General features: G+C 41.5%; 1 long non-coding RNA gene across 2 annotated transcripts in view; it reads right to left on the reverse strand.

Annotated features, from left to right (window-relative positions):
* LOC142057875 (uncharacterized) overlaps positions 1-21568 on the reverse strand; it is a 137518-nt gene that overhangs the window by 519 nt on the left and 115431 nt on the right. For both annotated transcript variants that reach the window (XR_012660794.1, XR_012660795.1), the window contains exons 6-8: positions 8086-8201; positions 7135-7223; positions 1008-1106 (exon numbers count right to left, since the gene is read on the reverse strand). This is a non-coding gene — a long non-coding RNA (uncharacterized LOC142057875). The remainder of the gene's footprint in view (positions 1-1007; positions 1107-7134; positions 7224-8085; positions 8202-21568) is intronic.

Here is a 21568-nt window from a genome sequence, read left to right on the forward strand (position 1 = left end):
TGGCTATGAGTATGGACACTGATGAGAAAGCTTATGTGTGCCTACTCGCATTCATTTCATACAAGTAGACACTTAGCTCATTCAAAAATACAGCTGGCATGATAAGCCTTTGAGAGTATGAAATACATATGAGGGTGTTCAGTTTCCAGTCAGGGTTATGCCATTTTTAATGGCCATATACTTACCTTGTCTGGTGCATTTATTCATTTTTGAGCCCAACTATATTCTATGATTTTCATCATTTTTTTCACCTCTGTTGACATTGTCTGACAAGACTGTTCAGGCTCAGACTGCTTAGGAAAAATAAACTTTGGTGCCAGATTTTGAGCCATCAGCAGTGTTCCATCTCATCTTTATTCTATTATTCTGTTGCAAAGGAACTTTCAGCTCGGGAGCCACAATGGAAAGAAAACAACTCCAGCTCTTTTTTTTTTTTTTCCCCTCCCCTTCTTTCCATCTTGTGATCTTAACCCAGCTGGTGAGGGAGAAAATTCCCATGTGAGGCATGTGGGTGGAGCACAATTGTGTAAGCTCCATGCTCACGAAGTGTTGGCATGGATCCGCTTGCTCGCTTTGTTTTCCATGGCCGGACACAGAGGGAAGCCACATTCAGCACATTAACAGCCACCACCTGTTGCTCTGTGCTACTTCAGAGGAACCCTGAGGCTGGGGAATCACACTGTGCTCTGGCCCTTGATCTCCAGGGAATTTTGAGATATCAGGGGTGTGCATTTGTCCCTGTGTTTTTCTTGCAGGCTTTTGCGGGACATGGTGCAGGTGGGTTTGAGAGTCCAAATGGAGAAGAGGTCCTTGGAGCAACTTGAGCGCTGCTTTGGTGCAGGTCACTAGGAGGAATTTTCAAGCTCCATTTGATGTGGCTGTGCTGAAGATATGCACTTCTTTGTTGATTCACTGTGGTCAGAAATTTTGCTGCCACAGACTACTCTAGAAAGCTTAAGTACCTCAAACGTAAGTACAAGGAATAGAAAGAATGCAAAGAGGAATACCTTATTAACCTTGTCAATGACATCTGTAGGACATCCACCAGATTTCTCCCCTCCTCTGTGCAGCAGAGGTTAAATTGATCTCCATTCCTATGCACTTCCCTGTGCACATGTAAAGAAAAAAAACATCATCAGTAATGCAGCTAATTCTTCAGTATCTTGAAGCAATTGACACAAGCACATGAATTAACTCATCACTTTATATCACTTGAGGCAAATGTGCTATTTGGAGTACCTCTTGGTAAGAATAAGCAATTTAAGATCCATTAGTATTTGGAATATACTGCTTCATTAAAACCACAGTCATCCCTAAATGTAAATGAGTGGAGAGAAGAAGCTATCATCCTCTTGGTTGTACTAGAGAAACTTAAAACCTCTTGATATTGCAGAGTACTGTAAAAAGTTTTTCATACAAATACACGAGGTCTTAGGTTTGCAAAAGAGGGTTCTCCTACCTTGGGTTGAGGTTTCTCATAACTTACTTAAGTTTGAAAACTACAATGTGCATTGCAGGGGAGAAAGCAATTCTGGTGTACAGATTTTAAGCTTTTCATGTAATTCCAGGGTAGTTTTGCAAAAAACTGTGTCTGTGTTCTATTCTGCTACTTGCTTACCAAAGTTCATTCTCCTTAATAATGCTCACAGTGCCTAAGATCATGGGAGAGCTGGAATTATTTTTCTAAAGAATAAATACCTGTCCTCTGTTTTCATTCAAAATTTCCAAATGATTCAGGGCCCCCTTGCCTGGGGCTTGACCTGAAGAACTTTAAGATCAAATCACTTTCTTTCATTTATGATACTGTGTTCTTTTATGGTAAGTATTAGAAATAATATAAAAGCAGTGGTTTCAGATTTTATTTAGACTTGTGACACATCTATAGTGCACTAAACAAAATATATATGACAATGATTTGTTCAGCACTTACGGTAACAGAACAAGGAAAGAATCCTGAAAAACCTCTGGAAAAAAGAATGTTCTTTTTCTCCTCAGCTCAGTCACGTTCAAGTCTCAAGGAGTTCCTCAACTTAAAAAAGCTATTTTTGTCTAAGCAGTAAAGGCAGGGATGTTATAGAAGTCACAGGGATTTCTGGAAAAACTAAATCCTTTCACTGTGTTGCTTAATTTAGGCTTAAGTCTTTTCCAAATGTTGAAATACACTTTCAGGGCCACAGACCTTACAATTCATACAAAACTGGAATGTCTGCAGGTAATGGCTGTCGACTGAATGAGAGATGGGTACTGTTTCACTACTGAAGAATGAATAGTTGGATCCTGGCTAACAGAGAGTACAACCTGCCTTTCACTCTTCACCAAGAGGCCAGTGCAACTTTCCCCGAAGCCACTGATTTAGGTGAAACCACTGTCCAGCAAAGTAACCAATCAATGCAACTAGGAACAAAAACGTGTCTGTGTTGACAACACGGTGCTACTGGAAGGAACATACTAGGTGACTGTTACCATGCAATGTTCTTTCCTTGGAAGAAAAATCACTTCCTGCTTTACACAATTTATACGTGTGGTTTGTTGAGACCTCATGTCCTGTTAAAACTGCAACACAGTGTTGAGCTGAACTCACTGCTGCACTGGCTGACAGGCTTGTAGACAGCTACGGCAAAAAGAAAAGGTGTCCTACTATTCCACATTAAGAGCATAAAATGTATTCCAAGACTACTGTATGTCCATCGTATGGCTTAGATCAGGGTTGATTAACTGAAATATCCAAAAACTTGTTTCTGTAACCAAACAAAGGCACTGGACGCTGGTGAATCAGGATCAGTGTTCTGCAGCTGTAGGGAAGATACTTTATAATTAAGCCTGCACCCTCCAGCAGATCTCGGTTGGAGGTACCAGCAGTCTTTGGCAAAAACTGGTTTGAAATCAGCCTAGCTTCCGGCTGAATAGCTCTGTTGGTGAGGAAGAAAAGCCTGTGTGTTTCTATGGCTCCCACACAGCAAAAGCTCACTTAGAGCATCTGAAAATGTGGACCTAATACTTCTTTATTTTCTTGCTTTTCATTTTGCTGCAAGATTTACAATTCTGTTAAAAAAAAAAAGGCTTATTTATAAGAATAGCTGGGAAATTAACCATTAATTTTCTGCTCAAATAGATGTGATGGACACACTGCAAAGTGAGCCTTACATAACCCTTACATAACAGAGCGGAAGTCAGGTTAAATCTGAAATTCATTTGCTTTTCACTTCTCTGGTTTACCAATCTGCATATAGATGCAATGGCAGGGTAGACCTTTGTGTTAGGAACAAGACCTGTGCTGGCTGGATTGCAAGAACAGAGTTGCAAAGACTGTTGGCCTAAAGTTTGAGGCAAGCTAAGTAGGAACTTCCACCTGACTCATAAGTATTCCCCATCAATATCTCTGATAAATGTCTAAAGCATTTGAACACAGAAAGAATATCAAGGGTACTTCCCTCATAGCTGAGTCAAGCTGTGACAACAAGTCCTGAAAGAGGATAGTTTTCTAATACTTTATCTTGTCATCATCCTTTTTTCAATGTCTAGTTGTTCAGGGAAGAATAGCTAAGTCCTTTCATGCTGAATGGGTTTAAAGGCAGTTGGTTGTTTATTTCTCTGAAGCTACACAGTGCCTTGTGTCTCCGCATCAGGGTGAGACTGAAGTTTGTGTCAGGCAAATTCCACAGTAATGTTATTTCTAAAATCTCTTCTAATATTAGTTTATCCTGGCTGATAGAAATGCCTCTTTTCCTATCTCCACATTACTATACAATCTGGCCAGCAATAGCTCAAATTTGATCACACACAGAGGTATGAATTTAGTCAACTGTAGGCAAAAACTGGATCATTACTTTATCCTTGAGATGACCCATTTCCACAAGCCTTCACTTTGGTAAGCCTGGGTCAGAGCCACCTTCCCCCTCCAGGCCACAGAGGAAGACGACCTCCTGACTTGCACCCACTCCTTTTGCTACCAGTGTTGCATTCCCACAGGTCTCTGCTCTCCCCACTTGCAAACTGGCCCACAGCTCCAATCCTGAATTCTGTGCTGCTGTTAGAAACGTGCTGTCAGGAAAAGCTACTGGGCAAGGGGCTGTTGCAAGCAGCTCCCAGCCAGGAAGGATGGCAAGCAGGGCTGGAGCATTGCGGTCAGGGCCACCTGTGTGAACAACACAGAAGAGCCACATGTCCATGGTGGGTGGGGGATAAGGTGTCACAGCACCTGGCTTTGGACTCATTCCTCACCTCCCATCGCACCACCATTTTTGGTGCCAGGCACATTGTTGTGGCAAATTCCAAATGAAAATGGCCCTTTTGTGGCATTTTGGCAGTTTCTTGGCCAGAAACCTGCGCAGTCCGTGGGCCTGAAATGAGACTACTAGAGCAGGTTGCAGTTGCTAGAGTTCTTACTTTAGACTCTCTCCGAAATCAAGTGGACCTTCTTACTTCATTGCTTCGCACTCAGTTCCGATTTGAAAGAGATCTTGGCAACTCTGAGACCCATGAAACATTTTAAAGTGATTAATAAGACTGCACACTTACAGCAAAGGATGACTCCTGCAGGACTCTGCCTACATTTCCTGTTAACGTCAGATAACAATTCATCCAAGTAAAGTAGATTACAAGTGGATTTTTTCATATGCATGCATAACAAAGTCTAAACAATAGGCATAACAACAAAGTGCTTAATACACAGTATTTTCAGAACAAAACAGATTAAAAAACACCCTCTGAAAGGAAACAAACCTATTCATATTATAAGTCCTCTGCCCAGGTCTCCAAATCACACTTCTACCTGTCTAAACACATACAACAGTAAACTCTCTTTTCATTTTCCCATAATCTCTTCAGCTGCCTCAGCAACATGTACTCCCCTACCTACTCTAATACTGGAGAGCCCATTCCCTGTACATCTCGGTGCCACTGACACATGAGACTGTGCTTCTTCAGGCAAACTCCTGTGGCTCTGGATATCAAGGTCTCAAAGCCAAATCTCTCAGTTGCCTCTAGTGCTATAACCCCTTGCCCCCCCTGGAGCTGACTGCGTGCCAGCCTGTGGTCCGGCAGAGTCCCCGGGCGGTGTCACTGCCACTGCCCAGGCACAGGAGGGGGATCCTATTCTCTCACAGATGGCCCTTGTTTGCTGTGTGCAGCCAAGGGACGTGTACCACTAAATGGCAGGCTGTTTGGCTGGAGGCTTGCAGGCTTGTACAACCTAATCAGGCTGGGTACTGTCACGCATCTGTACACTGTTCCCAAGGATCACAAGAGTGATCCTCAGACCAGCTATACACTGCTGTGACCAGCTACAGTTTATTGACATGTCACCTTTTCTACTTTTATGTTGTCAGCATCTTTAATGAGAAAACCCCACTGTTGCCTTCCACACTGCCTGCGTAGTTTATAATTTTTTCTTTTTCTAATGCAAAGGTTAGGCATTTCTTTGCTGTAATTTTGGATAATTTTTCTCCTTTGCCTGTCTATATTTTTTCCAGCAACACAGTGTCAAGAATATCTCTATCCACTTGGTAATACTAGGTGCAAAGCTCTCCCTTGTTTCCGTAGAGCAGAAAGCTGTCTGTGCTCACACTGGAAAAGACCATATGCTAAGAAATCCACTGTTGCTTTTGTGCCCCATACAGCATTTCTTTTTCTTCCCTTAGTGAAGAGCAGTCACAAAGAGTCCCCTTACTTTGCGTTAGGAAGTGGAAGTGCTTGCTGTGATAGTAGCATTGCCTTACTCCAGTAGGCCAAGAGACAAGGAACCCTGAGCTAGTCCAACTACTGAGGTAGAAACAGTTTTATAAAAATACCTATCTGCCTATCTATCTTTAGCTATTTATTTGTATATACATTTCTCATCCTCATTTTTTTTCCCCTCTGGTAACCTGATATTCCTACAAGTCTACTTTGTTGCATCTTGGCTTCATTTTGTGTCAAGTTATTTCATTTTATTTAGCTTCACCTGTCAAAATACATGAGCTAATTCTCTTTGTGATGACCTGCCACTGCTTCTTAGTCTCCAGTGACAGGATGCAGCAACTGCATGCCCGCAAAGCCTGTGCCATGAAAATCACCTGAGCACCTTTACTTAGACATAAGCAGAGAAAACAGACCCAGACTGAAATGCCTTGACCAGCTTAGCTCTGCTCTCAGGTGCTGCCAAACAAGAAACCTCTGCTCACAAGCTTAGCCCTTTCATACCTTTTGTCTCTGGGTTGCCAAATGCTCAATGGGTAGGGTCTAACAGAACGGACACCACCATTTAGCTGAATTTATCCCTCACCAATTCTAAAACACCCTCTGGGGGAACTTATGTAGGGGTTTGGGGGGCTAACACAACATTCTGGTATAATAGGTGTTCTGAAATAATTTCTTATTCTATGAATTGACTGCATACTACCTAACTAAAGCCGGCAGCAAAGGAAGGAACTCTCTGTAATACTATGGTATTTATTTTTGTCATTTTTACTGCTGTGATGCTGGGTGTTATAATTTATCTGACTTCTCACTCAATGTGCAGAGCTACAATAGCTCTATGCCACCTTGCAGCACAGAAAGTCCTTGTCTGGCTGGTCTGATGGTTGTCCAGCAAGTCATTACTTGCACTGGGAGTGGTGAAATGCAAAGCCAGAGTATCCTGGGTAAATAGATACCTCTTTCATCTCCCCTGCAGAAGTGGGTGAGTGAGAATTGGTGTTACACAAGACTGTGTTGATGCTGTTCAAAGTGATGAGTTTTACCCTTAATGTTATACCGAGGGAACGCATGTGGTGACCAGCGATTGATTACCTTCACAAAGCTCATTTTCACTCAGCAGTGGTGAGTTTCAGAAGGGTGATAATAACGGATATCATTGCCTAAGTTCTCTCTCACATGTTGTCCACTGTCCCGTGGAAATAAAAAAGTGATTAATTCCTCTAACAGCTTTTGTGGTACTCTGGAAACACTGACAGTAAGAGGCAGATACTGCATATTTACCCATTGGAGCAAAAGTACATAATGGGTCCCCTTTAACAATGAAAACTGAGGACAAAACATCAATCAAAGAACTGGAAGAATGTCTGTAAGGAAGTAAGACTATTCATAGAAACAAAGCTCTCAGCAGGGATTCAGGACTTCCACAGAACCAGGGATGAACAGGAAGGCTGTGTCTACCTGTGAGCTTGTGCGCTTGAAGGAACAGATTTGGAGCTGGAGGCTTTGGAGGGATGCTTGACTGACCTTGGAGGTGCAGGTTACACAACCTGTATAAGGAAAAAATAGATGGCTCATGCTACCTGTTAAAGTAAGGAAGTACTGCTCTTTGAGAGATTTTGATTGAGATGCTTCCAAGCATGAACCCTTCTTAAAAAGGGCACAAACATATGCATTACCAGAGATCCAAAAGACATGAAGGTAGTACCTGCCAGTGGCAGTTTGTCAGGAGTGCTCCATCCTCTACAGCAAAAGGCCCAGTAGAGGAGAAGACTGCAATGGCCAATGTGGGTGCATCGTCCTGTCTAAGGGGGTTAAATTAGCAGCTTGCTCCCCCTCATAAGCGGTACCAACCATGGAGACAATAGTGCTGGGTTAGGGCACTGTTATTGCTCATCATCTACTGCTTCTATGTAAGAAACGGCAGCTGCTCAACCCCCTGCCCCTGACGCATGCCTGAGCAGCACCTCACAGGGTGCACAGTGTCAGTAGGAAATTGAAGTAATGAGGCTCAATTAAGCAGTTCCCCATACAGTCGTGGATGAACTTGTCCCAGCAAGAGTACCTAGATCCAGTGGCTCAGCAGGGTTGTTGTGTGATGTGCGGCTGGTTCAAAGCCATTTGTAGAACGCTGCACATTCCTCCTCGCTGTGGGACACACTTGCCCTTTGAGTACCTCACACACAGGGTGTAGCCGGGGGGGGCAAAAAGACAGAGGATTTTAATGCCACCCCTTCCATTTTTATACATGCCTGTTTACCAAGAAGTAAGAATAGACAAAGGCAGAAAAGGTCTCCACCTTCATAAAAAACAAGAAGGCTTTGACTGATATAACAGTGGTTTGCTTCTGCAATGAAATTTGGGCATCATTTAGCTTTGCTCTCACTAGTGCGTACGTAGGACAACACTCACCTTCACTTGGAGGGCCAGCACAAAATTTAGTGTCTTTCCTTCTTCCCAAGTGAGTCTTCAGTGTGGGATTTACATGGTGGCCAGAATTTTTGCAGCCTCTTCCCAACAGTATATTTCTGCAGAAATATACAGATCTGATAAGATAATCTATTTATTTCCATTAAGAGTACTTAAGGAGGAAAAAAAATCAGTCTTGTTTAAATCTAGTAACATTACATTTTGTATTTTTTTTCCACCAGGCCGTTTTCCTCCAGCTGCTTTCATATAAACTATGCTGCTAAACGTCCAGCCATGATGGAAATGGGAAGTAAGTCTCTGATGTCTCTGAGGTTAGGCCACAGAAACTGTACTTCCTTCGGGGAAGGAATGCTGCATACAGTAAATTTCACACTTTTTGCAATATCAGTTACTTAGTTGACTTTTGCTATAACAGAATATAAAGTTTGCAGAACTGTACACACATAAGCTTGTACACAGTAATTAGAGGAGCAACGCTGTTCATTGCAGAGCACCATTCAGCTGGACAGCTGCGTGGCAAAGTGACCTGGATGTACAGTGGTGGGGGACTTTTGGCGTGGGTTTGGACAGGAGGTGGCCCCCTTGTAAGGTGTGATTCAAAGGAGGAGATGAGAAGTCTAATTAATTCAAGGGTCACAGGTATTCTGGGAAAGGTTTTTACTGACTGACAGTAAGACAGTGTTTGCATAATTGCCCAACATGTAGCCTTTGAATAATAATAATATTGCTATTCTCTGAGATACACTTTATTTTCAGAAGTGACCTGATAACAGCAGAAGCAAAACACTCAATTTCACAGTTACATCGAAACAAAATAATTACAGAACGCATGCAGAAATTAAAATCTATTACAGGCAATTTGTGCTAAGAAACTAAATATACCCTAAAGCCAGACAACTTCAACCATTTCAGTTTGGTTTTGTTATGATTGGTTATCCTCTCTGTATCACTATTTAGGCCTGAGATCTTTTCTTCATGTCTGCTCTAATCCCATTCTTTTGCTGTCTTACATCATGCTAGAGATATTCTAGGTCCTACACAGTGTGGATATTCAATTAATGTAATTAAAATGTAACTACAATAATCTTTTTCATTTTCGTTATCACAAAAAAAATACATATTGAATCCTAACAAACTTTATGGACATGTTTCTCATTTTGAGTCCTATGCAGTATCCACTGGAGATGAATGGGATAATTTCCCATTAATCCAGCAAACACTGATAGAAATAGTACACGAACAAAAAAGCACCTGTAAAAAACACTGTAAAAATTGTAGGAATGCAAGAATCTCCTTGATTGAAGATGTGCAACCCCCAAATCACTGAGGAACCTACTTGTCAGCTTTCAACCTTCCTAATAACACCACCCAAAGAAAAAGAAGCTTCATTTATCCTTTCTAACTATATTTTGAGCTGCCTAGAAAAATCATAATTACAACTTATTTTTCCATACACATATCCCCTCCCAAAAGAGCCACACAGCAAATGAACAGACAAGCCATTGTTAAGCCCTGTTTAGCCATTTGGGAGATCACTTTCAGAGGCTTCCAAGAGTTTTTTCGTTCACCCTTGAGGGCTGTAGAATTTTTGTCGCTGGTCCTAGAAGGCAGAGGACCCAGGTCAGCCTATCCCTTCTGCTACTCTGACAGACGCTATTTGGCCATGGTTCTTCAGCAAAGTATTTCTGAAAGGATAGCAGAGCATCAGGTCTGATGCCATAAGCGGGAAAACAAACCTGGGTACCAGTGTGCTGCGTCTGTCCTCTTTACTTTAGCAAGTAGATAGAGCACCATGACAGCACTACCACGTCCTGGCAGACTTGGAGAGAGTGGCACCAATCTGTCCATCAGCCAGCATAGAAGGCTCTGACAGAGACTGAAGGGAGTGAGATAGAGAACATTTGCCTCAAGTGCTGAGCAATCAGGGGAGATAACTACTGTAATTTGTGCCTCTGTGTAGTGATGCCCTTGGCTACGTGCAGTTCCTACTGACACTAAAGTGGCCCCAGTTAATGGGCTTCTACCACTGTAACCAAGGGCGGAATTTGCACCTCCTCTCTTCCTATGCTCTTCCTATAAACAACTTCTGATGATCCTGCCCTCAGCCTCATGGCTGAGGGCCAGTCTGCAGACACCACTTATGCCATCAACACCATCAAGGAGGAAAAAGTTGCAACAGGTCTGACCTAGTGCTTAGTATGAGGTACACCATCAGTCAGCTGCTTGACTTGGCTGCACTCCCAATCATTTTATGGGAAATGAGGGACAGAAAAAAAAGTATTTAGCAATGAACCATAGAATGGTTTAGGTTGGAAGGGACCTTTAGAGGTCATCTAGTCCAACCCCTCAGCAGTGAGCAGGGACATCTTCAGCTAGATCAGGTTGCTCAGAGCCCCGTCCAACCTGACCTTGAATGTTTCCAGGGATGGGGCATCTACCACCTCTCTGGGCAACCTGGTCCAGTGTTTCACCACTCTCATTGTAAAACATTTCTTCCTTACATCTAGTCTGAATCCACCCTCTTTCAGTTTAAAATCATTACCCATGTCCTATCGCTACAGGCCCTATTAAAAAGTCTGTCGTCATCTTTCTTATAAGCCCCCTTTAAGCACTGAAAAGCTGCAATAAGGTGTCCCTGAAGCTTTCTCTTCTCCAGGCTGAACACCACCAACTCTCCCAGCCCGTCCCCACAGAGAGGTGCTCCAGCCCTTGCATCATTTTTGTGGCCCTCCTCTGGACCTGCTCCAACAGGTCCATGTCCTCCCTGTGCTGAGGACTCCAGCTCTGGGTGCAGCACTGCAGGTGGGGTCTCACCAGAGCAGAGCAGAGGGGCAGAATCACCTCCCTCAACCTGCTGGCCATGCTTCTTTTGATGTAGCCCAGAACACGATTGGCTTTCTGGGCTGTGAGTGCACTTTGTTGGCTCATGTCCAGCTTCTCATGCACCAGTACCCCCAAGTCCTTCTCCGCAGGGCTGCTCTCAATCCCTTCGTCCCTCAGCCTGTCTTGATACAGGGGGTTGCCCTTACCCAGGTGCAGGACCTTGCACTTGGCCATGTTGAACCTCATGAGGTTCTCACAGGCCCACCTCTCCAGCTTGTCCAGGTCCCTCTGGGTGACATCCCATCCCTCTGGCATGTCAACTGCACCACTCAGCTTGGTGTCATCTGCAAAATTGCTGACGGTGCACTTGATCTCACTGTCTATGACATTGATGAAGATATCCTAGTATTGATGAATCCTCATGTTTTTCCTCTCTTTTACATTCCTCACCCACCTTCATTTCATAGCTTTGCTGCCAAAGGCTGAGGAGGAAAAAAAAGTGGTGCAAGTCCAAAAACCGATTTTTGGTAATGAGTTTTGGTACCAAATTCCCAGTCCATGCTTTTCCAGGTGGCTTGTTTTTATCACACACCCCATAACCTAGAAGTATCCTACAGTTTCTCTCCTAACAGGTTGGATATTTAAATGCACAACCATTTATCCTTTCAAGAATTCAAATCTGCAATTTCAAAATGGAATTATGCCAATCACGTAGGCCATCTGGCTGTATCCATTGTTAGGAAGTTGTAAATAAGGTTGACATGGGGTCACTTAATGGAAAGGCACTGACATTACATCCATGGTTTATTACTATCCTCTGGTCCAAACTGAAGCGAGCTTATGGTCTCAGCTTAGTTGTCAGTGGCCAAACTGTCTCTGACACAGTTTCCCTCCCTGTACTGTAAAGAATCCATATGCTGCAGAGAGGATTTTATGGACTCAGTTCTATGGCCTCTAGCCTAGCAGCATGCTCACTGACTTCAACAGCACATTTCCCAGATCTGGAAGGGCACCACAGAAATTAATTCTGTACAAGTGCAGAGGTGAAGGAGGGAGCATGCACAGACCCTTGCCCTTTCATTTACAAAATCATAAGATTCAACACTAAATTAAAGAAATAGAATTCTTGTGATAAAAGCAAGAGTAGGTTGCAGGGTTGTAACACACTAGGACTCTGCAAGGCTACCCTGCTCATGCACATGTGCATACAAAATCTCTATTTTCAGTTGCCTCTTGGCATAAAGAGTAGTTTTGATTTAGAAAAAGGCTCAGAACTGCTGTAAGAATCTCGCTTATTTATTTATCCTAGGAAATATGTTCTCTTCTGGTCTCCTCAGAGGGATGTGTCTTTGTAGGCAGGGCCAGCACTGCCATGGGAGAGGGAAAAAAATAATTTGCAGATTCATGATCATGGTTTCAAGAATCTTCTTGGCTAGGCACTCGCATTAGTCTATTTGTGTATGTGTCTGAGGGAGGATAGGCTCTCAAAATAAGTAAAAGGCAGGTTCAATGGAGAGAGTAATCTCTTCTGTGTCCTTAGTGAACAGGACAAGAAGTGGGCCTACCTGTAGCTAGAGATGTTAAGGAACAACAGCAGAGCTAGCAAAGCACTGAGAAAGACTGCCTGAGGAGATGCGGAGTCCGTGTTGGTGGAGGTTCTTGAAAGGAGACTGTTCCTGGGGAGATGCAGATATAGTGGAGGACAGAATAAGTAACCTCTTGATAGACATTCCAGCCTTGTGACTGACAAAACTGTTTTACTGCCTTCTACCAATCTGCTGGTTTCTGAGATCATCTAGCCTGCTCCACTGAGAGCAGCGACAAAATATCTCAGTTCTTCCTAGCTGATCTCACGTGAGACTACACCGAAAGCAGCAAGGAAAATAGACAGGGAAAACGTAGCCACAGAGTTTGAAATGTGGAAAATAAGGATATACTCATGGCATGTGAGACAGCTCTAGGTGAAATACTGGGACTTGGCAGGCATGCAAACAAAGCCCGCTCTTGGGTGTGCGGGTGTGTGTCTGCCTGACACCAGAACAGCTGGTAGCACAACCATCCTGCAGGTCATCCAGATAATTCAGCGGTCTCGTAACCTTTATGAGCAATTATTCAGCAACATCCAATAGTTAAAAACAAATATGCTGCAGGTAACGTGGAGAACAGCTGACAGAGTCCAGGAGTAAAGATGCTACATAAAGAATTAACACAACAGGCCGCCATTAAAATAAGGCAGACTCCACATGAACCGATGGCTGCTGGAGCCACATTCGTATGGCTAGAACTTTTCTAGTGTCCTTTTAAAGAAGCTGAAAATATCCGCTAACCCTGAGAACAAACATATCATTTTAAAGCAGAATAGGCCTGTAAGACTTTTTAACACTTGTTCATTGATTATATTAATGCCAGAATATATTAAACAAGTGCAATATAAATTTGATTTTAATTGTTTTGTACACACGCCAGTGAAAAGGAACTGATTGGATACAGTTCACAGGCAGTATGTTAATACGTTATTTTCATATGATGATAGCTTTGCATAATCTTTCTTTTTCCAAGATTTAGAAGAACCTGTTGTTAACCAAAGCACAGGAGAGAGGAAGAATACAATTTACATAAAATCGGCTACCCTACACATTAATTAGTAATGTGGCTGAGCGGAAGGTGTGTTCACTTAGTAGAAAGTACACTTTATAATTTATACACCAGCTGTTTCAGTGCTTTCTAGTCCATTTTCCTCCCTGCCTGCCTCTAATGAAATCGTGTTACTGGAGAATTGACTGGGTGAATTGAGATTTTAATCCCATTGATGCTTCTCTATGGAAAGGCACACTGGTGGGAACTTTTAATGGAAGGTCTGTAATCAGAAGACACTTGTATTCAGTCCCCCACTATAATGACTCTCATCAAATGTTAAAGCCCAGGCAGTGTGCAGAAGGCTAGAATTTCAAGGTTTTTGACCAACCCCATTTGAGGCATTCCTCTGGGAGTGTGTGATTACTCAAGTTTAGCAGTTTATTGCCTCATCTTTCAATATCCAGTGAAGCACAAAATTCTCATCTAGGTTGCTCTTTTTACTTAAAGAACAGGCCAAAATAGACTGCAGAGCTACTAGCACTGTCATTGAGGTTAATTCTTGCTTCTCAGTTAACAGGAGATCAATGGAAAAGCTTTAAAATATTAGAACACAAATTCTGCTTAGTCTCTAAAAATGCTCTGCAGCCTTTGTAAAAATTCTAGTTCACACCACACTTTTCCAATACATACACAGGCTCACATTTATTTATTTATTAACAAGTGCTCCTTTAAGGCTAAGAGTAACATTAATTGAGAGGTGGTGCTGTTCTGCAAAGAAGGATGTAAACATGTATTAAAATCCAGCAGAGCGAACAGTTTTCCTATTCCCCAAACTTTGCAGTCAAGAAAAGTACAGTCATTAAAAGAGAGGTGGTCAAAAAGCAAGCTGAATTGGGAGTTAATGGGACTCATTATGTCGGCTGCATGTTAGTAATGTCTCCTTCTCTACCAGAAAAACAAGCAGAAATAGACACAGAAAAGCAAAACCCACTTAAACAAATGCCTGTTAAAATCCCTGTGAGGAGAATGCATTTGCTCTGAACAGACACAAACACATCAATTAATACAGTGGAAGCCACTTAAACAAATACATGTTAAAGAAATAAACTGGAAAAATGAAGGAACTTCTGACAAAAGATGTCAAATGCTGTTAAAAGGAATAAATCTATTTAAAAGACAACATATTTTTCAAATGCAGCAAGTCAAAATAGAAGGAATAATAGGAAGAATGCCTCTGAAGAATTAATGTTAAATAAAAAGAAGTCTTTCCCTTCCTTATCCTTTTCCCTCCTCCCCAAAAAAAGGAATCAAGATGAGGGTTTCTTTAATAAGCATTTCTCTGGCAACTTGATGAATACGTTTGAATGACTTTCCTTATTCCCCGTTCTTTTCTTATTGAATTGGTCAGACAAAGGTCTAATTTAGGAGTGTTTTTACTAAAAGGAGCTCTTTCTTTCTTCTTTCGGGCCAGCATGGGTTCAGGATTTTCCATTCCTTATGTAATTCACTCCCTCTGCTCCCTTTCTTATTTTACTTATTTCCAAAAATTTTTGGATCCACTTGTCATTAGAGGTTCCTTTTTTATGGCTTCCAATCTGAATAGGTACTTACATTCTCACATTCCCTGCAGAATTCTTTGCAGTTATTGTATAGGTACTATAATTCATACAGGAGAGATTACAATGTAGTTTTTAATTGGATTATGTTTGTGTGCATTTTTAAGGACTTATTTAATATAGATATATATGTATAGATTTTTCTGTGTGCCTGAGTGACTTGCAGGGCATCTTCCTTTAGACTTCTCCTACTCAACTTTGGTGGGATTGAGAGCTCTAAGCTTGAAAGGAACATCCAAACTTCAGATTTCTTATAGTTTCCATAACAACTCATGAATGTCTTTTGTTATATCAGCCCTAATTTTTCCAGACTCTCTCCTGCTTCCTTTTACCAGCCTCCTGTCCACTTTTTGGACAGTTTTCTCACTCTTCCACCTGGCAAGTCAACATCTGTTCTCAAGAAGCTTTCTGCTGGTGTCTCTCAGAAGTACTGATCCGCACATCAATGATCTGCATGCTTCACAGACATCCATTAATTTATTTCCTCAGCACCTATATTAGGCATGCAATATTACATCAGTCTGGCAGAGAGAGAGCTGAAATAGAGACAATGCAACTGAGTCACCCAAGGGCACTCAGAAAATCTGCTCTAGAGCCAGAAATCTCATCCAGACTCCCACTTCTTAAACCCAGATATTACTGAATAAGTGTCTTGCAGTCCTAATCCACCAAAAAGAGCAAGATACAAATTCAGACATTCTGAAGTTGTGCCTAACCACATAATAATAACATCTTACAATATAAGCTACCTTTTCTAGCTTTCCAGAAGTAAATAGCTTAGCAACTAATAAATAAGGCCATTAAAAGCTGATTAAATTTGAGCAAATGTGACAGATTCTTTCTGTTAAGGGCAAGGAGGCTCCTGAGCACAAACTAGTACTCCACTCACTCCATACTCACCTTTCTTAGTGATGCTGACCAAGTTATGAACTCTCCATTTTGAAGAGGATGCACCAAAGAAAGTCTGAAGACTGTTGTGAGATTAGAGTTGATCAAAGGGGAAAGAAAAAGATGCATCAACACAATAAAATAATTGGCCAGGCTGTAGCATTGCTGCAAAAGACTGAAAGGAGCCCGGGACCATGAATGGATCAAGGCATGAGCAATGCTGTTACCAAACCAAAGACAGAGTAGTTTGTAATGTCTAATAGAACTGTTATGTAAGAAAGGAAGGGGAGAAAGAAAATACGTTCCAGTAAAAAAAAACAAGGATAGAAAATACACCTGATCTTTTGGGCCTTCCCAGCACCATCTTTCTAGAATACTTACAGCGCCTTTTTGCCCTTAAGTATTCAAATAGCCATACGTTGGTTAGGGGCATTCTGCATCGCTAGACTAAAACTACAGAAAGAGTAAAGAATTTTTTTTCTGATTAGAATATCGTTATAGGCATCTGCTGATCCCAGTGTTTCTATAGTGCCTTCTAAGTCAGTCAGTCAACAGACTAATTTGACCCTGCACTTATTCTAAAAGATCAAAAGCTATAAATCCAAATACTTTGTTTTCAAAATAAGACAACCTCAAATTTTTGTTTTGATCTATTTAGGTTTCTTCACTCTGTTTTCTTCAGGCGGTTAGTTTTTGAAAATGTGGAGTGTGGTAAATTGCCCCTGTAGTAAAGATAGCAAAACTCCAGACGTGGTGGAGACAGAAGATACAAAGTACTCACATGACAAAAATATGCCTGTCTTTAAAGTCGATTCTTCCGATTGCTACAAAGGCAAGACTACCCATGTGCTATTCGAGCTGTGAAATACAGCAAAGGGTCATAGGAATAACAAGACCTTCTACTAACAAAAATATTGCTGTTTATAGCAGGGAAGCCCTCTTAAATACATTTACACAGCACTTAGCACAATGAGCGCCGGTCCTCAGTGATACAACAGTAATAACTGTCAATAACACTGTTTATGGACATTTTCTCTTTTCAGCAACATAAGGGTGATTTTCTAATCCACAAAGGCTATAAACTTGAACTATTGCACTATTTCTAAGGGCAGAAGTGAGACCAGAGATCAGGCAGATGAAGTGTGTCTTTTGTGATTTATCTGCTCACTGCCACCGCCTTCTTTCTGCAGTGAAATCATAAGGAGGTGATGATGAGTGCTTAACTCAAATGTAAATAAGTATAACATCTTCTGGAGGCCAAAGCAATAATCTCATTCTGACAGACATGAAAATTTATGACCGGGAAGTACAAGCCATCTACACTTCCTGTATACGGTAGCTACAAGGTAATTTAAGAGAAAAGGTACAACCTTTTTTTTTTGTGAAAAATTAACATAAGATAGACTAGATAAAAAACACAGATGTCTACAGTAGGAAACAACCCCACATGAGCCCTGGGGGTTAGACTAGCTACCTTAATATGGCATAGGTCTTTCCCCTCCCCAGACTGGAACTATATAGTCCATGGCATTCATAAATTCCTTGGCCTCTGTTAATCTCAAATAGTTTAACGCACCATGTGCTTCTTCCTCAGGACAAACTGCCTTCCACAACATGGTCCTAAGGAAAAGAAGAAAAAAAATTCCAAACCTAATACTGCCATTCAGAGAGAAAAGACAAGTCAGCAGACACAGAAAAAAGAAATGTTGTCATTGAAATTTTGTTGTGTTGAATCACTTAAATGAGATCATAAGCTACTATAACATATTGAATTTTTTTTTATTTCCTGGAAGGATGCCATTTGAAGGAGACAAGGTGCTTTATATTTCCTTTTAGGCATTATTTAGCACCAAGTTTTACTCTTCTATGTAAAGATTCAGTTGTGTGCCAGTAACTTGATGAGCATAATTTTGTCATGTCCACTGGGGTATAACTTGGTCATACAGCTCACAGCTCTATAATATGTAGCAAGTTCTTTTATAAATTCCTGTGACCTACAAAGAAAAAAAAACCAAAACCTTTTGTATATGAATATCTTTAATAGATTGATCTAGCTTCCCTTAATATTTTATGACCATGCACATTTAAGAGGGAAGATGCTTATAGTGACAGCATTTTATACCCTTTAATTATGTGGTACATATTCAAAACGCAATTCCACAATTTCTTACAAGAAACAGTAATAGCAGCAGTAGTTACAAAAGTGATTGAAGCAAGGAATAGGTTATTCATGCCCTGCACAGAGCAGAAGACAGAGAATAGAAAGAAACACTTGCCTTTGAACTTTTAATTAATAAAGATGTCCGTGCAAGTCAAATATGTAGCATAGCAAGTTTCTACTATTGAGGCTATGGTGTATTCTTTCCCAGGACTTTCAGTACCAAAACTGTCCCTTTTCTGCAATAGCATTAGTCCAGACCTTCATGGTTTTGTTTGCTTTCAGCAAAGCGTAGTCGTTTACCTGAGCAAGCCAGCCAAAAGAGGATGAAATGCATGTGTTGTTATTTTCCACATGAATCACTGACATGGTGACTTAATTTTCAAAGAGGATGGAAAAACACCACTATGGGATTGATGTAAATCTAGAAAGATGGGCAAAGGAATATGAATTTGCAAAGACCTAATGAACAGCAATTCTGCAGGTAGTGACTAAATGCAGGAAATATCTGATGGCTAATGTTTCGGACCAAATTATCTACAATCATGAATTCACAATATTGTATTCTCTGGAGATTTTTGCAACACTCAGCTGGTAGACTAAGGACAGATACCTTGCAGAAAGGTGTATTTGTCCCACAAATACTCAGTACTCCAAAATACATTCAATTTCTTGTTGCTTTGGGGAAAAAGATGACTGAAATAGACTGCTTATTTTGAAAACTTCAGCCAAGCTGTAAGCAGAACCAATTGTCTCAAAGGTAAACATAATCTAAGTAATAGGAAATAAATAAAAATAAACAGCACCTATTCACCTGAAGGTAATATATAGCATTTGCTAAAAGAAGAAAAAAAGAATAAAAAGAAAGAAAGATAGATTATGTGGAATGGGCCAAATCATCACCTACTGCAAAGAGGCCCCACTGCTTTTTGAGGTACCTGTACTCAACTGATACCAGTGTGTCAGCTGGGGAATGATGCGATTGCCGTAAGAGTCTTTTGGGTCTCAGCCCCGCAGCTTGGTGTCTGCTACAGCGAGGCACCATGGATGCAGGATACAGGATGGCCGTGGCAGTGTTCAGTGGAAAATCTGTGACCGTTTCTCTGTAAACGCTTTCTGTGCCTCTCACATCTGCCCAGCTGCTGCGCCTGGGAGTCAGTCTGGGCTGACAGACCAGAAGCACCAGCCTTGTAGTTTCCATAGGAAGTGATCTTTTGTGCCCCGAGAGTTTCTGCTGGGCTCAGCCCTCATGTAGTCTCCTCCAGCAGGCAATTGGCTGATGAAGCCAGCTCCTGGGAGAGAGACTAGGAGCAGACCACCCTCCTAGAAGGGGAAAACTTCCCAGGTGCCTCCCACACACCCAAGTACCAATGAATTTGCATGCTACATGCAGGCAGACTGAAGTGTGTGCTTGGACAAAGGGCTGTAACCCTTGGTTCGGGAACCAAGCTACTGTTACATGTTTACCCTGAATAGAAAGTAGATCCACGAAGCAGCGCATATGTTTGTCTGGTAGTTGTTAAACAGGGATTTGACTGCAGATCTTCTGGGGAAAATCTAGCAGGAAAGAGCTGAGTATCTGCCTCAGTTTTGGCATGCAATAGTGCAGCTCCATTACGATTAGGGAATTGGCATATGTCTGGAATTAGGCACACTGGCAATCAAGCCACTTCTTTACAAATAACTAAAAAAAGTGAACAAACTGTTATCAAATTGATTCAGGCATCTGGGACACAGTGGGTGAATACTATCGATTATTTTCATTCAGGTTTTAAAGTGAATTTACTTTGGCCGACTGCTCTCCTTTCATATTTACTTGCCATGAACATTCAAGTGATCAAGTTGTACTAATACAGATGTGACTTTGACCAAGTCCTTTTACCTCTTTGTGCTTCCATTTCTTCCTCCTTACCTGTCTCAGTTGTAAACTCAAAGGGGAAAGAACTGCATCTATTAAGATCTATATTATGTCTATACCTTAACTGGGTATACTGGGCCCTGTCTTCTCTGGGATCACTCCATGAAACTCCAATACAAACCAGAACAATGATAAATTTCACAAAGTGCATTTTGAAGTCTCACGTATGGTGGGTGTTAGTGGAAAAGGAATTTGAAATTCAGGGGTGACATTTGAGCCAGAAGCACTTGCTTTCTTGCTCATCCAAACACGTAACCCATCTGCCCAATTGTGGTGAGGTGATGCAGCTCAAATCATGAATACTGAGTGTGGGCTACTTGTATCCAATTGCTTTCCAGTAGGGTTGTAAAAACCAGGAAAAAACTTTTAAAATACTATTGAACAAAAAGCCAACACAGAACCAAAGTCTGATCTGCTCAGAGAAATTTCAAGAGCAGAAAAACTGACTAGTTTTGTCTGATATATTACTTGCAAATTACATGTTCTCTTGCACCCCAGTGCTTTTTCAAAGCCCAGTAACCTGCCTGAGTTGCCTGGTAAGCTGACAGTTTATAAATAGAAGCAAAAATGATAATAAAAATTTTTTCATTTCTCTGGTACCAGACCTCTGGTACCGGCCTCTAGCTTCCTCAGCCAAACAGTAGCTCAAACAACAAAACTCACATAAAGAGTGCTTTCTACAGACTTCTGTCATAGGTCCCTAACGTGCTCCACTATGTTAACCTGGGCCCTTTCCCCTGGCCTCGGTAGTACGAGAACACTCCACTGCTTCCTAGATCCCCTGGCTACTTTTGCCAGGGAAAAAGACAACATATATGGTAGCTGTTTTAGGCTTACCCACCTGTGCTGAGCAGGCCATTACCAAGCCAAAGGGATAATGGTCCTGTTCCATGTCTCAGTGTGTGAGTATGTATGAATTTTGCCTGCTTTTTCTTTGGCTCCATAATTGCTGAGTGCATTTATGGAATAGTGAAAAAAAGAGAGGAGAATGTACTTTGTTCTTAAGGATATTTGGTTTGTATTTCTCGGTTTTGTGTTGGCTTTTTCTTGGGGTATTTTTTTTAGGAAGGAGGAGTGAGGTGAGCAGAACTGTTTTTGGCCTGCTCAGGAGTTGCAGAGCTGAAGCTGTGAAGCAATGCAAAAGAAGCAGAGAATGCCAAATGAAACACTGGCTTTTCTTCTGTGGATGGAGAAAGCTAAATACAATATTCATGTTACCTCAGTTGCTTCCATTGCTCTGGACAAGCTCATTGCCAAGACAAAATAACTCCCTCTGCTAATGCATAAACTCTTCATGTGCAGTTATTTGTACTAGCCAAACAGAAAGAAATTAATCCCATTTTGAGCACTGAATGTGTGGCCAAAGATTTCATTATACTGTTACCATTTGGGGCAAATATGCAGGAAGAAAAGAAAACTGTGCCAGGATTTGAGACTGAAATGTATGGTTAAAACTTAGCTCGTGACTTCCTGGTGCCATTGTGA

This window comes from Phalacrocorax aristotelis, chromosome 5 (assembly GCF_949628215.1).
Source record: "Phalacrocorax aristotelis chromosome 5, bGulAri2.1, whole genome shotgun sequence".
NCBI lineage: Eukaryota > Metazoa > Chordata > Aves > Suliformes > Phalacrocoracidae > Phalacrocorax > Phalacrocorax aristotelis.